Source organism: Sarcophilus harrisii, chromosome 4 (assembly GCF_902635505.1).
Source record: "Sarcophilus harrisii chromosome 4, mSarHar1.11, whole genome shotgun sequence".
Taxonomy (NCBI): domain Eukaryota; kingdom Metazoa; phylum Chordata; class Mammalia; order Dasyuromorphia; family Dasyuridae; genus Sarcophilus; species Sarcophilus harrisii.
The window spans coordinates 83424055-83440855 of NC_045429.1; positions in this window are offsets into that span (position 1 = coordinate 83424055).

A 16801-nucleotide genomic window follows, 5' to 3' on the forward strand; every position below is an offset into this window, starting at 1 on the left:
TGGCTAACTTTTTCAATTACATTCATGAGTTTCTTCAAAATGTTTGAGTCAATGCCATGCAATTTATCTACATTTATTATGCTGATTTGGATTAAAGCTTCCAGGGTGGTGACCACCATTTGATATAATCCTTCCAACCTTTGAAATTTCAGGAAGAATTGTGGAGCATATTCCTAATATCCACTTCTGTATAGATAGAGACAATGAAGCTAATTTTAAATCTGGTTTAGTTTGAATTTTAATCTTACTGAGTAGATGCTAATAATAGCTGGCACTATTTTTCATTCTGGCTAAACACATAAATTTAATCTCTTTTTTGTTATCAAGATTTGAAATGCCCAAGAACACCATTTTCCAGATAGATAATGCATAGGAATAAGAGAATAAAAAAAAATTAAAGATTAGAATGAATCTCAGAGGTTATCTACTACAAACTAAACCTGAATAGGAATGTCTTTTAGAATAGTAGCCATCCATCCTCCACTGAAAAAGCTCCTGTAAAGGATATCTCAATACTTCTATAAAATAATTCATCCAATTTATTTTAGGAAGTTTATAGATAAAGAGAGATAGAGCAATGTTTCATAAAGTAGAATCCATAAACCACAATGGCTCTCTGAGGCCCATTCAGGGGTACATGTGATTAAGATTATTTTAGTAATAGTACTGTCACATTATTTGTCTATACATAACTATGTGATATCAGATTTTCTTCATATACTTCAACCAAACAATACATTGCAACAGATTGCATATAAAAGCAAATAAGAAAATCCAGTTATTTTCTATCAAATCAAATATTAAAGATATATCACTAATTATCTTAAGAAACATATAGTAATTTTCATGAAATATAGTATTTCTTAATGTATAATGAGATGTTCTTTTAAAATGAATTAACAAATATTTTAATTCTTTATTTTAATATTTTAATGCAGTATTATTAACTTATTATTCACTATTATTTATTATTATATATACACATATGAATAGATAAATATGAGGACCATAATAAAATACCTTTGGGGTCCTCAATAACTTTTTAAAATGTAAAGGGATCCCAAAACCAAAAGTCTGAGAAATATATGTGTGGAGATGTTTTAGATAGATGATAGATAGATAGATAGATACATACATACATACATACATATATATGTACATACATACATATATACAGAGAAAAAGAGAAACAGAAATAGAAACAGAGAGACAGTTATAATACCTTAAGTGTGCCTATGACCTCCACCCATTCCAACCATTACTGCTAACTTTGTCATCATTTGTAAAGTAGAAGTAATCTAATTGTTCTCTTATAGAAAGACAAATATATGTAGACAATGATAATTCCCACCCCAACCAAGATTTCAAACTAACTCTAGGATAAAATGTTTGGTCTTTAAATCAATTCTCATAAGGCATGACTTCTATTTTCCTCAATCAATCAATAGCATTTATATGCTTACTATGTGCCTGATAATTGTGCTAAGTCCTAATAATATACAGAAAGGAAAAGTCAGTCCCTGTCCTATAGAACCATGTATTTTAATGCAGAGACCTACACTTTAGGAAAATTGCTTTGGCAACTGAGTGGAAAATGAATTAAATTGCATTAGGGATAGATCTGAGAAGCAAAACTGCTTACAAAGCTATTCTCCAGCTCTAGGTGAAAGGTGATGAAAGTTTATTGTAATATCATGACATTTTTACAAAAAACAAAAAGATATATTTGAGATGTTATGAAAGAATAACAAGACTTGGCAAAATTTTGTATATCTGAAAAAGTGAAAGATGGCAGTGCCTTTAATAGAAATAGGGAAGTTGGAAAGAGAAGTAGATTTAGGTGAAAACAAAATGAGTTCAATTTTTGATATATTAAATTTGAAATGGCTACTGAACATCCAGTTTGAAATATTTAATGGCAGCTGGTGATGCACAACTAAAACTAAGAAAAGAGAGGGGCTAGGTAAATAAATTTCCAAAAAAGATGCATTAGAGGGAAGAAAGAAGATCCAATAAACAGCCTTAGAAATGTTTGGGATTAGCAGGTATTGCATAGATAAAGAGCTAGCAAAGGAGACTGGAAAGGAGTAGTAGGACAAGTAGGAGAAAGCCAAGAGAGAACAGAGTCACTGGAAATAAATCCATGAATATATGAATAGATAAATAAATGAAGACAACTAGGAAAGAGTATACAGGAAAAAAATTGGTCAATAGCATCAAATGTTTTAGTCAGATCAAGAAGAATAAAGACCTAGAAGAAATCATTCATTAATTTTGACAATTAAGAGATAATTTGTAACTGTGAAGTAGCAGTTTCATTTGAATTGAAGATTACATTAAATCTTAATATGTACTATATAGAACTGAACACATTACTCTAAGTATACTTTAACCAAGGCAGAAGTCAGAAGGAATATCAGCTTCTTCATTAAGACCACTATATATCCCTTTTTAAATGATCTAAAAAACTATAATGGAGCAACTAGGTAGGACAGTGGGTAGAATGCCAGAGCTAGTCAGGAAAACTCATCTTCCTGAGTTCAAATCTAGCCTCAGACACTTTCTAGTTGTATGACCCTGGACAAGTTTTTATTTGCCTCAGTTTCCTCATCTGTAAAATAAACTGGAGAAGGAAACGGCAAAGCACTCCAATATCTTTGCCAAGAAATTTTCAAATGGGGTCACCTTAGAATCAGATAAAATTGGAAATAACTGAATATAACAATAAGAAACCACAACCTTTGACTAATTTATATTTACTTAAAAACATTACATTGATTTAAATTGTTTCATTAAGTTCTTTGGATGAAAAAAATCTATATTTAAAATTTCATAGCCATAATATTTATTCATTTAAGCATTTCAAACTTTTCTCCACAATAGATAGCTGTAATTAGTGGCTCCAGGCCATATAATTCAACTTGTAATTCTAACCCCCCCACATTCTGATATTTTCAGCCTACTCATGTGGCAATGAATCATTACATCTGGCTGTTCTGACTGGAAACTGCATTTTATAGACACTGGAAGTTCTTTAAGATTAGAGTGTGGGCTACAGATATTAATATAATGCCACCATATAACCCATAATTGCTTCCTGTTCAACTCAAAAACACATAGCAGAGGTTGGAATTTGTCACTGGCCTTGTAAGAGATTGCTAATGATTTATAAGAAACATAATATTCTTCACAAAACTTCAGTGGCCAGATTCAAAAGATTGTAATTAATTTCATTCAGTTTCTGAATAAATTCCTATTTGGATGCAAAATGAAGCTCATTTCAGCCCAGCTTGCACAACACTATATATTGTATATCATGGATGATAAAAATGACCAAAAACAAAAAGAACTTCCCATCATATTTCTAAGATCATCAGAATTAAAATCAAAAGTGAATTTTAGGACTAGATGGAACATATTCTATTCTAAGATACTAGACTTAGACAATCATAGATATAAATATGAAAAGGGATAGATTTAGTATTGTAGAAAACTATTCCAATTTTCCCATTTTATAAGTGTGATATTAAGTCCATATATTGCTAGAATTCAGGTTTTTTTGATCAATATCCTGTGTACCATAACAAAGTTCTCTGAAATTATGTATAATGTTATTTTTTTCATCATTTCAACTGAAAATTAATATGTAAACTACTTAAGGATAGAGATAATTTAATTTTTACTTTATATATTTTGCACCCAGCACAGTATCTTAGATGTAGTAGACATTAAATATTGAATTGATTTCAATTTAAAAAGACACAAGAATTGATGTCATAGCCAATTTAATCAATTGTTTTACCATGTTCATTATCCTTTTTCTTTCCCATCTGCATCTTACATGTAAGAACAGAACTAGAGAGTTACAGGAGGCAAAGTCAATATGGAGGAGTGAAACCAGGAAGCCATAGGAGCTTTCCCAGTTTCTCTCAAAGACTTCATGAAACTAAGCATCTGAACAGAATTTAATGGAATTAAAACATTCTCCAACTCAAGATAGATTGGAAAGACTTCAAGAAATGTCAGTCTTACTGAGATGAAAGAACTGTTCAGTCTAACTCAGATAATATCAGAGAAAGCCAGTAGAGTATTTTAATCACAGTAGAATAGGAGCTAAGATCCCTGGGCCTAGCTCAATAACATAGCAGACCAGTGGGGCAGCCTCCAGTCCCAGAGCAGAAGGAAATTGCCAGCCTGGGAAACCAGGCTATTTTCTGGAGAGAACAGGTAGGGCTATCCTTCTCCTGTTAGTAAGCCACCAAACAATAGGGGCTCTTGTGCTCAAAGCCAAGGCTCAGAGCTGCACAAGAAGCTCAGAATATATTCCATACCAAAATAAGGTCAAAATGAATACATGACTTGGGCATAATGGGTGATACCATGAGCAAATTAGAAGAGCAAGGGATAGTTTGTCTATCAGAACTTTGGCAAAGGGAGTAATTTATAATCAAAGGGAACATTATGAAAGGCAATATGAACAGCCTTGATTACATTAAATTAAAAAGTTTCTGCACAAACAAAACCAACACAAGCAAGAATAAAAGGAAAGTTCAAAACTAGGAAAAAATTTTTTATTGACCAATGTTTCTGATAAAGAACTCATTGCTAAAATATATAAATAACTATGTCAAACTTATAAGAATACAGGTCAGTCCCCAATTGATAAATGATCACAAGATATGAACAGATAATTTTCAGATGATAAAATTAATGCCATCTATAGTCATATGGAAAAATGCTCTAAATAACTTTTGATTAGAGAAAAGCAAATTAAAACAACTCTGAGCTACCACCTCATATCTCTCAGATTGGCTAAGATGACAGGAAAAGATAATGATAAATACTGGAGGGGATGTGGGAAAACTGGGACACTAATGTGTGTTTAGTGGAGTTGTTAAATGGTCCAGCCTTTCTGGAGAATAATTTGGAACTATGTCCAAAGGGCTACAAAACTGTGCATATCTTTTGATCCAGCAGTGATACTACTGGGTCTGTATCTCAAGGAAATCAAAAAGGCGGAAAAAGGACCCATATGTGCAAAAATGTTTGTAGCAGGGGTTTTTTTTATGGTAGCAAAGAATTGGAAAATGAGTAGATGTCTATAAATTGAAGAATAGCTGAGCAAGTTATGGTATATGAAGGTAATAGAGTATTATTGTTCTATAAAAAATGATGAACAAGCTGATTATAGAAAGGCCTACAAAAATTTACATGAATTGATGCTGAGTGAAACAAGCAAAACCAGGATTGCAGTGTATCCAGTAACAGCAAGATTGTGAGATGATCAGGTAAGAAAGACGTGTTCTTCTCAGTAGTTCAGTGATCCAAGACAATCCCAATAAACTTGGATAGAAAATGCCATCTGCATTCAGAAAGAAAACTATAGATAATGAGTGCAAATGAACACATGCTATGTTCACTTTTTTTTCTTTTTCTTCTTTTTTTCCCTTATAGTTTTTCCCTTTTCTTCTGATTTTTCTCTCCCAACATGATTCATTAAAAATATGTATTTAAAAAAATTAATGTATACCTATAACCAGAAAAATGTTGAAAACAATAAAATAAGTTTTGGACAGTATCTCCTATATCTTAGAAGCAGAGCTCAATCTCAAAAATCACAAAACAGAAAAAAAAAGAAATAAAGAAAAAAATGAGTAAGAAACAGAAAGAACCTTAATTACAGAAAGATACTATGGTGGCAGGGAAAACCAAACTACCAAGTCAGAAGAAGACAAAATTGAAAATCTCAAAGGGGTGTATAAATTGGTTTCAAGCCTAAAAAGTCTTCTTGGAAACATTCTTAAAGGATTTTTAAAAGTAAATAAAAGCAGTAGAAGAAAAAATTGAGAAAAGAAATAAGAAGTATGCAAAAGAGAATCAACAATTTCCAAAAGGAAAGATAAAAATTGACTGAAGACATCAGTTCCTTAAAAAATACAATTGAAAAGATGGAAAAAAAAATCTATTGAAGAAAACAATGCATTGAAAAATAGAATTAATCAAATGGAAAAAGAGACACAAAAGCTAACTGAAGAAAGCCATACATTAAAAACTAGAACTGGACAAATGAAAGCTAATGATTTTGAGATATCAAGAATCAGTCAAACCAACTGAAAAAAAAAATTGAAGAAAATGAAAATATTTAATTGGAAAAATAGACGACCTAGAAAACAGATACAAGAGAAACCATTTAAAAATTATTGGTCTACCTGAAGGCCACTACCAAAAAAGAGCCTGGATAGTATTCTTCAAGGGATCATCAAATAAAACTACCCTGATATACTAGAACCAGCAGGGGAAATAGTTATTGAAGAATCCTTCAATTACCTGTAGAAACAGATCCCACACAGAAAACCCTAAGGAACATTATTGTGAAATTCCAGAACTATAATCTGAAGAGGAAAAATGCTGCAAACTTCCAAGCAAAAGCAACCCAAGGATTGAAGAACAACAATCAGGATTACCCAGGATCTGACAACATCTATAATAAAGGATCAGAAGTTCCAGAATAGCATACTCTGGAAGTCAAAAGACCTGGAGTCACAACCAAGAATCAACTACTTCTTTCAGGCAAGGACATGAGTTTTCAATGAAGTAAAAGACTTTCCATCATTTCTATTGGAAGAAAAAAGACCAGAACTAAACAGAAATTTTGACCTTCAAATATAAGACTCAAGAGAAGCATAGAAAAATGAACAAGAAGAAAAAAACATTATTTACAGGTCAAATTGTTTACATCCCTCTATGGAAAGATGATACTTGTAACTCTTGCAAACAGTGTCTTTTATTGAGGCAACTGGAAGAGGGCATCACATTAATAAAGGGTATAGATTTAAATTGAATCTGATATGATGAAATTAAAGAAAAAGACCTTAAGGGGTAGAAAGAATTGTACTGAGAGAAGAGGAAAAGCAAGGTAAAATGGAATAAATTAGATCACATGAAGAGACTCAAAAAACCTATTAAAATAGAGAGAAAAAAGAAAGGGGAATAAGCATTGTCTGAAACTTAATCTCATCAGTTTTGGCTCTAAGAAGGAATAATTCACTCAGTTGAGTGTAGGATTTATCTAGTTCTATAAGGAGTAAGGCAAGAAAAAAGAAAAAAAAAGGGAGGGGTTGTATAGAAGGGAGAGCAGAAACAGTAGAGAAAAGGGCAAAAGAAGGGAGAAGTGAAGGGGAAGAAAAGAAGGATGAAAGAAGAGTAAGTTGAGGGAGGGTGTTCAGAAACAAAACACTAATAAGTAGGGACTAGGTGGAAAGAAGGAACAAAAGTATATACAGTGGGGAAAATAGGATGGAGGAAAATACACATCAATTCTCTCATAAAATGGAAGTGGATAACTGTGTGGATTAAAAACCAGAATCCAATAATTTGTTGTTCATAAGAAACAGATTTGAAATGGAGAAATATATACAGAGTAAGAAAAAAAAGCTGGAGCATCATTTATTCGGCTTCAGCTGAGGCAAAAAAAACAAACAAAACAGGAATATAAATTCTGATCTCAAATAAAGCAAAAGCAAAAATAGGTCTAATTAAAAGATATAAGGCAGAAAACTACATTTTATTTAAAGGGCACCTTAGACAATGAAGTGGTATCAATACTAAATGTACATGCACCAAGTACTACAGCATCTAAATCCTTATAGATGTTAATCCAGTTACAGCAAGAAATAGATAGCAAAACTATAGTAGTGGGGGACCTTAACCTTTCTCTCCCAGAATTAAGTAAATTAACCACAAAATAAAAAAGAAACTAGAGAGGTTATTAGAATGTTAGAAAACTCACATATGTTAGATCTATGGAGAAAAGTAAATGGGGAGAAAAAGAAATATACTTTTTCTCATCAGTACATAGTATCTCCACAAAAATTGAGTGTATTAGGACATAAAAACCTCAAAATCAAAGGCAGAAAGGCAAAAATAGTAAACATTTCCTTTTCAGACTACAATGCAATACAAATTGCATTTAATAAAGAGCCAGGGAAAGATAAGCTAAAAACCAATTGGAAATTAAATAATGTAATTCTAAAGAATAAAGATATATATAAAGAATAAATAAAAATCATAAAAACAATAATTTCATTCAAGCAAATGAGAATAAGAAGACAATATAGCAAAACCTATGGAATGCAGCTAAAGCAGGCTTTAGGGGAAAATTTGTATCTCTAAATAGTTACATGAATAAAATAGAGAAAGAGGAGATCAATGAATTAGACATGTAACTAAAAGAACAAATTAATCATCCCCAATTATATAAAAAATTAGAAATTCTGAAACTCAAAGGAGAGATTAATAAAATTGAAACTAAGAAAAGTATTGAACTAATTAATAAAAATAAGAGTTGGTTTTATGAAAAAAAACTAACAAAATAGATAAATCTTTAGTTAATTTGATTAGAAAAAGGAAAGAGAAAAATCAAATGACCAGCATCAAAAATGAAAAGGGTGAACTTACCATCAGTGAAGAAATTAAAGCAATAATTAGAAGGTATTTTGCCCACTGTATGCCAGAAGATCTGACAATCTAAGTGAAATGGATGAATAATTTTTAAAAATATAATTTCCCCAGATTAACAGAAAAGAAAATAAATTACTTAAGTTTTAGAAAAGGAATTGAACAAGCCATCAATGAATTCTCTAAGAAAAGTCTCCAGGGTGCAAGACTATATATAAGTAAATTCTACCAATACATTACAGCATAATTAATTCCTTGGAATTAATGGAAAAATAGGCAAAGTAGATATCTTGCCAAATTCCTTCTATGACACAAATATGGTGTTGATAACTAAAACAAGAACCAAAATAATGAAACAAACCAATTTCCCTAATGAATACTGATGCAAAAAAAAGTAAAATATTAGCAAAGAGATTATAATAACATATCAGCAAGATAATACACTATCACCAAATGAGATTTATACCAGAAATGCAGGGCTGGTTCAATAAAAGAAAAACTATTGGCATAATTGATCATAACAATAACAAAACAAAAAAAAATCATTTAATACTCTCAGCATATGTAGAAAAAGTTTTTGAAAAAATATAGCACCCATTCCTATTTAAAAAACAAACAAACATGAGAGAGCATAGGAATAAAGGTAGTTTTCTTTAAAATGATAAGCAGCATCTATTTAAAACCATCAGAAAGCATTATTTGTAATGGAGAGAAGCTATATCCATTCCCAATAAGATTAAGAGTGAAACAAGGATGCCCATTATCACCACTATTATTCTACAGTATACTAGAAATTTTGGCTCTAGCTAGAATAAAAGAAAAAAGAAATTAAGGGAATTCCAATAAGCAATGAGAAGATAAAACTATCACTTTTAGCAGATGATATATCATGGTATAGTAAGAGAAACCTCGAAAATCACCCAAAAATCTACTTGAAACAATTAACAGCTTTAGCAAAGCTACAGGATATAAAATATACCTACACAAATCTTCAGCATTATTCTATGTTATTAATGAAATCCAGCAGCAAGAGATAGAAAGAGAAATACTATTTAAAATAACTGTAGACAAAACAAATATTTGAATAGCATTCTACCAAGAGAAACCCAGATTCTACATGAACACAATTACAAAACACTTTTCATACAAATAAAACCAGATATGTATGATTGGAAAAATATCAATTGCTCATGGTACACTGATCTAACATAATAAAAATGACAATTCTATCTAAATTAGTGTACTTGTTCAATACCATACAAATCAAACTTTGAAAAAATTGTTTTATATAACTAAAAATAATATTAATAAAATTCATCTGGAAGAACAAAAGGTCAAGAATATCAAGGGTATTAATGGGGTAAAGTACAAAAAAACAGTGACAGAAATCTCAAACCTAAAATTATATTATAAATCAACAGTCATCAACTCCATATGGTACTGTTAAGAAGTAGAGTAGTAGAACAGTGAAATAGGTTAGATACATATGACACAATAATCAATAATTATAGAAATCAAGTGTTTGATAAATCCCCAAATTCTAACTTCTGGGATAATAACTCATTATTTTACAAACATTTCTGGGAAAACTGGAAAATAGTATGTCAGAAATAATAAGTCATAGACCTATATCACATTTTTTACCAAAACACGGCTCAAAATAGATACATAATTTGGGCATAAGGTGTACCATAAGTAAATTAAGGGAGTAAGATATAATTTACTTAACAGATCTTTGCATTTCTGACCAAAGAAGAACTAGAGAACATTATGAAAGGCAAAATGGACAACTCTGATCACATGAAATTAAAAAGGTTTTGCACAAACAACTCCATTTTTATATATTTTAGAAATGAGGCCTTTATTAGAAACATTGACTGTCAAAAATTTTTTCCAGCTTTATGCTTCCCTTCTAGAATCTTGGCTGTGTTGGTTTTCTTTGTGCAAAAATGTAAAGGACCCACATGTACGAAAATCTTTGTAGCAGCTCTTTTTGTGGTGGCAAAGAATTGGAAAACAAGTAGATGCTTATCAGTTGAGAAATGGATAGCTAAGTTATGGTACATGAAAATAATGGAATATTATTGTTCTATAAAAATGATAAACAATTTGATTTTATCAAGGCCTGGAAATATTTACATGAACTGATGTTGAGTGAAACAAGCAGGAGCAGGAAAACATTGTGCATAGCAACAGCAAGATTGTGTGATGATTAACTATGTTGGACTTGTTTCTTCTAAGAGGTTAAATGATCCAAGGCAATCCCAATAAACTTTGAATAGAAAATGTCATCCAAATACTGAGAGAGAACTATGGAGACTGAATGTAAATCAACACATGCTATGTTCACTTATTTTCTTTTTCTTCTTCTTTTTTTTTCCTCTCATGGTTTTTCCTTTTTGTTCTGAATTTTTCCTCCCAACATGATTCATAAGGAAACATGTAAAAGGGGGGGAAGAGTTGTTTCTATATGTAACTGGGTGCAATACAAATTTAAAATAAAAATAAATAAAACAAAAAAGGAAAAAAGAACAGAATTAAAATATCAGGATGGTATCCTTCCAAGAAAAACTATCTCTCATATGCTTCATAGATCTGTCCTTATATTTGGAACCAGACAGACATATCTGCACCAAACTCAAAGAAGTTATGAGAACTTAGCATATTATGGACATTGGGGTGACTTTTTATGGATTCAACTTTTATTCTCCTATAAGGGCTGAAGATTCTCTTACCAGAGACCCAGATACCTTCTTTCCCCAACAGCACCCCATGACTGTCTAGTTAAGTTAGGAATGTATGCTAGCCCCTCTACTAATCTAGAAGTTCCCTTGTTTCTTTGATGAATGATCTTAAAGAATTTTTAATCCCTATATTATGCTCCTCCTTTTTTTCTTCCTAGCTCTGCTCTCCTCCCCACCCATCTTACTCAACCCAAATTACAAGACTTCCTTTGTGTGAGTTAAAAGGTACTTTCAGCATCTCTTGGTCATTGTCTTTTTTGTGTGAGCCTTTAAGTCCTACAAAGTAAGAGAAATTGGCTTGTTCTAATGATGTTATACAATTGAGATTTATATATTTATATTTATACACAGACATATATAAATGTATATATACAAACACATATGTGTATTTATATATATGTGTGTGCATGTGTGTGTGCATATAAAATCCAAGAAATGATACTAGCAAAATAAAAGCCAAATATATAATTGTGCCAATTTCAGGATTTGTAGTTTTATATAATTGTGGGATAAGAAGATTGTTTAACAGTTCTTCTAATTATATATCTGACAGCATGATATGTTCTTCCCTCATTCCCATTCAGCAGAATATAAAATTTTTGAGGATAGAAATTACTTTTTTTGTTGTTTTATCTTTTTATTCCCAGGACCTACTCTGATTCTCAGCACATAATAGCCATTAAGATTGACTCATTGAATATAATTGAACTTTTCTTATGGGCTTTTTCTCTCCATCCATACCTGCCTAGGTGAGAACACCACTGCAGTTAGGGCCCTTTCACATCTCTCTTGGACTGTTGCAATAATTGATGCTCATCTTCCAGGTTTTCCCTTCTTTGATACATCTATTATATTGCTGCTACATAATTACCCTATCATTCCTTTGATCAAGATCTGCAACTGTCTTAAAGCAAGGGTGAGGAACTTCTGGTCTGCTGACTGTATATGGTATCTAGGAAAGAATATACTTTCTATTGTTTAATTAATTTTAGAATGTGACTCTAATCTACCTTCCCACACTTAGTGGGACAGGCAAAGAAAGCTTCTTCCCTGTCCTCTTGTTTTCTATCTCTAGAAATGATACCTCCCTTTGTTCTATTAACTTCTAACTAGAAAAGTGTTTCTTTAGTATTTCAAATTTCACATCTGTCAGAGCCAATTAGGCTGGTCTAGCACTTTCATGTCAACAAAGGTCGCAATTGAACTTTGGATACGCAAGTGCCATTCCTTAATTTAGCTAGCCCTGTCACCACATAGGAAGGAGAAGTTAAAATAGGAAATAAAAGAGTACATGAAAAGTGACCATACCCATTATTTGGGCCAGAATAGAGGGATCTGAATTAATTTTTTCTTTAACATTTCAAAGAATCCTTTTCTTCATCTCTTTGGACCTCTCTGATCAGATAAATCTACTTCACGGTTGAACTCAAGTAGGTCCCACACTCTTATCCCCTACTGCCTTTCTTTAGAAATCTGAAGCTAATGAGTAAACTTACACATTTCTCCATTCTATGACATATCTGTGACCCATTAGGATTTAGTATATATGTTCCTTCCTAAGGATAAGAATAGCTGAGATCAGAGATAGTTAATTCCATTATCCACAGAAAACATTCTCTATAATTCATTCACTGAATTACACATCTAGACAGACTTTAACATGCTTAATCTGTAACTAAAGATGACTGTCTGAATAATTATAATTAATCATTCTCATCACCGGGCTAAGTCTTAGTCTCTGTTTCTTTGTTTCTGTCTCTGTCTCTGTCTCTCAGTTTCTGTCTCTGTTTTTCTCTTAAACAAGCAGTCTGCCAGATAAAACTACAAGTTTAAAAGATAGATAAGTTGAGTCACACAATCATTTTCTGGTGCCATCTATTGTACAGTTCCAAATAGAATATTACTATAAACTGTACTGAAAACAAGGGAGTATTTTGAAGTCAAATATATGAAACTGAATAATGTCTACAATCCAAAGATTAAGGGACATTCTGATGAAATATTAAATGGGAAATAGCATGGTATACTTTTAAAGCATAGCTATGTATATAATACCAAGCACAATAGTTTAATCTCCACCATCCCTATCTTACCCTCAGATGTGTGTGAATGTAGCATCTTACAAAGTCATATGTGTGTAGATATTTTATATCTGTTTAAATGCATGAATAATATGTCATTCATATCCACCACTTTGCCCCTTAGGCCTTTGAGTGGTATAGTACAAACTTTCTTAAATTGTGGGTTGTAACCTCATGGGAGGTCATGTAACTGAACATGGGAGTTGTAAAAAAATTAAAAAGTATTGAGTATTCAATAAAGATTTAATTCTTTATGTGAAAATAAAAAATCACATCCATTTCATTAGTATACAAATTTGTTTTCATCTTTAATAAATGGAAAAATTATATGTGTCTATATATATACCAAAGAATTTTTTAAATGAATTTATTCATGATTTATTATTAGTAAATGTTTTTATTTATACCCCCTTTTTATATACCTAAATACCTGGGATTGAGTAAAAATTTCTCATGTGAAAAGAGATTACAACTGAAAAATTTTTAAGAGTCCTTAGCTATAGGACAGAACCCTGGGCCTGGGTTAAAATTTAATTTTAGATACTTCCTTAATGTGTAACCTTGAGCAAACCACTCAATCTCTGCCGACCTCCATTTCTTCATAAGCTATTATGATAATAGCACCTTCATCTCAGAGTAATTGTAAGGACAAATTAAGCTTTGCAAAACTTAAAGTACTATATAAATTATACACATACACACACGTGTGTGTATGTTTATATATATATATATATGTGGGTATGTATATTTCTATCTATATATGCATATGTGTGTATGTATATATAAATATACATACACACATACATATATATATAGCTACACATAGTTATATATCACTATCTATCTATCTATCTATCTATCTATTTATCTTTTATCTATCTGCTTATCTATATTTTCTCAGAGTGCTTTACTCCCTCACCTAGGCTGGAGTTTGCCTGTTGAACTGTTAGTAATAAATGGTCATCATTTTGTGGATAACAGGCTTGTTGTGAGGCTTAAATAAGATATTGGTTATAAAGGAATTTTCAGACTTTAAAATATCATAAAAATGCAAATCATTATTATTATTCTTAAAAGCCTAGAGTCAACCTTCTGTTCATGCTTTCAGTTGAGGACTATATATGTGTGTGTGTACATGTGTATGTATGTATGTATATATATGTATATGTATACATATGTGTATGTGTATAAATACATGTATATGTTTATATATGTGGGTATATGTGTTTCTATCTATATATATATATACATACATACATACACACACATATGTGTTTAAGAATGAATGAAAAAACACTGCGCTAAGCACTGGGAATAAAAGAAAAAAAGCAAGCCAGTCTCCACTTTCAAGGAGGTCAAACTCTAACACAAGAAAATAACATATATAGAAAGTTTTAGCTGCAAGTTATATAGAAAAGCTCTTTGGTTCTTGAAATATAGTGACAAAACTGATAAGATGCATTTTCTTTAATGTTATTTTCATGGATAAAATAATACACATTTTTGCTATTGAACTATTTGAACCACATCAAGGGCTTGGATGATGAATTTTTTTTTTCTGGGTCTTTAGGGACTATGGCTATTTTGATGCAAGGATTACAGTCCTTGAAGAAGCAGCTGCCAGACTGATTTTCCATAAGGACTGATGCCCTGGATGATGAGCGTGGCCAGTGGGGTGTAAGCAGCTGCTGTTCCCAAGGATCTTGGCTCAAGATTCTGAACTGTCTCCATTAGGGTAGGAGGTGACATGGTGATTGAGGTAGAGCTACTGGTTAAATTTTCATGGTATAGGCTACCTGCTTTCTTTTTCTCAGAGTGCCTTACTCCCTCACCTAGATTGGTTTGCTTGTTGAATTGTTAGTAGTAACTGGCCATCATTTTGTGGAAGGGTAGAAGGGGTGTTCTGAGGCTCAAATAAGATAATGGTTAGAAAGGACTTTTCAAAACCCAAAGTATCATAAAAATGGAAGTCATTATCATTATTGCTATCAGCCTAGAGTCAACAGACCTGCCTTCTATTGATGACTTCTGATGATGCCTTCAATTATTCTAATGCACTTTACTAAGCTCAAACATAGTTAATACAATAAATTGGAGTGTGCTGGTAAATGTTTAATAATTGGCTCTTCAGAATAAAATGTAATTACATAAACTTTTAATTTTAATCAATATTTATATTTTCTAAAGTCTAAAAATATCAACAAAATAATAAATCAAGTCCAAATTAGTAGCAGTTGCTGATTTCTAAAGTGTAAATGCTCTCACCAAAAATTTAACAGTTGCACAAGCCTAGGAGAAATGACTCCATTATATCACTAGATGGAAAGTACATTTACCATATGGGTTGCTTCAATGGATTATGGTATGAGGAACTATTATGGAGACAAGACTTAGTAGTCTGGGGTAATTGGAGGCACTCTAGTACCAGGCAAGGAGAGACAGCTTTACTCAGACTTTTAGGCTTAACTGCCTACCAACACCAATTTTTCATGACTAGTTTTGAAAGTGGAAATAATGGAATGTCTTATTTGACGTTTTTTTTCCTTAGGCAATTGGGATTAAGTGACTTGTCCAGTATCACCCAACCAGGAAGTCAGGAAGTGTTAAATGTCTGAGGTCACATTTGAACTCAGGTCCTCCTGACTTCAGAGCTGGCATTCTATTCACTATACCAACTAGCTGCCCTTTGACTTCTTTTGCCACACTTTATCACTAAGAATTAAAACTATTTTTAGGTTTTTAATATATTTGTGAGGAAAAATAAAAGCATCCCCATACTGTTTGTTTCAGCTGAAACTGATTCCTCTGTTCTGCCTTTTAAAATCCCTTAAACCTGGCCTCTTCCTATATTTCCAGTATTCTTACATTTCACTTTCCTCCACAAATTCAATGATCCAATAAAATTGTGTTCAGCTCCTTAAGGCAAATATGCTTTCCACTATTTCTGTGCTTTTGTATTGGTTGCCCCCCATGCCTATAGCTCTCTAGCCTTTCACTTCTATCTTTTATATTCCTTAGCTTCCTTTAAGACTCAGTTCAAAAACTGCTTTCTGCAGAAAACCTTTCTTGGCTCTCCTTAGTTGTTAATGTCATCCTCTCTCTTATAATCTTCTAGTTATTCTATAATGTATCTTGTATGCAATTTTTCACTAAGGTGCTGGTCTCCTGATTTTGTTTCTGTCTGCAACTGTGGAGAATTTTTTTTTTTTAAAGTTAAACTTGTATTATAATTGTTCTATTAGAATGTAAGGTCTTTGAAAGCAAGGCCTTTTTTGGTCTTTATTTATATCCTCAATTCTTTGCACAGTGTCTGGAACTTAGTACACATTTATTGATGGGTTACTTGTACATTTAGTGATTGGGAGAAAACAGAAGCACCTGGTTGACTCTGAATCAGTATAAAAAGTGTGGATCAAAGAAAACCATCAATTTCATCTAATCTTTAGACAATTTTTGCTACAAAACATCCCTTACTACTTGCCAATAAGTCATAATAAAGCATATCCCTACCTTATTTAT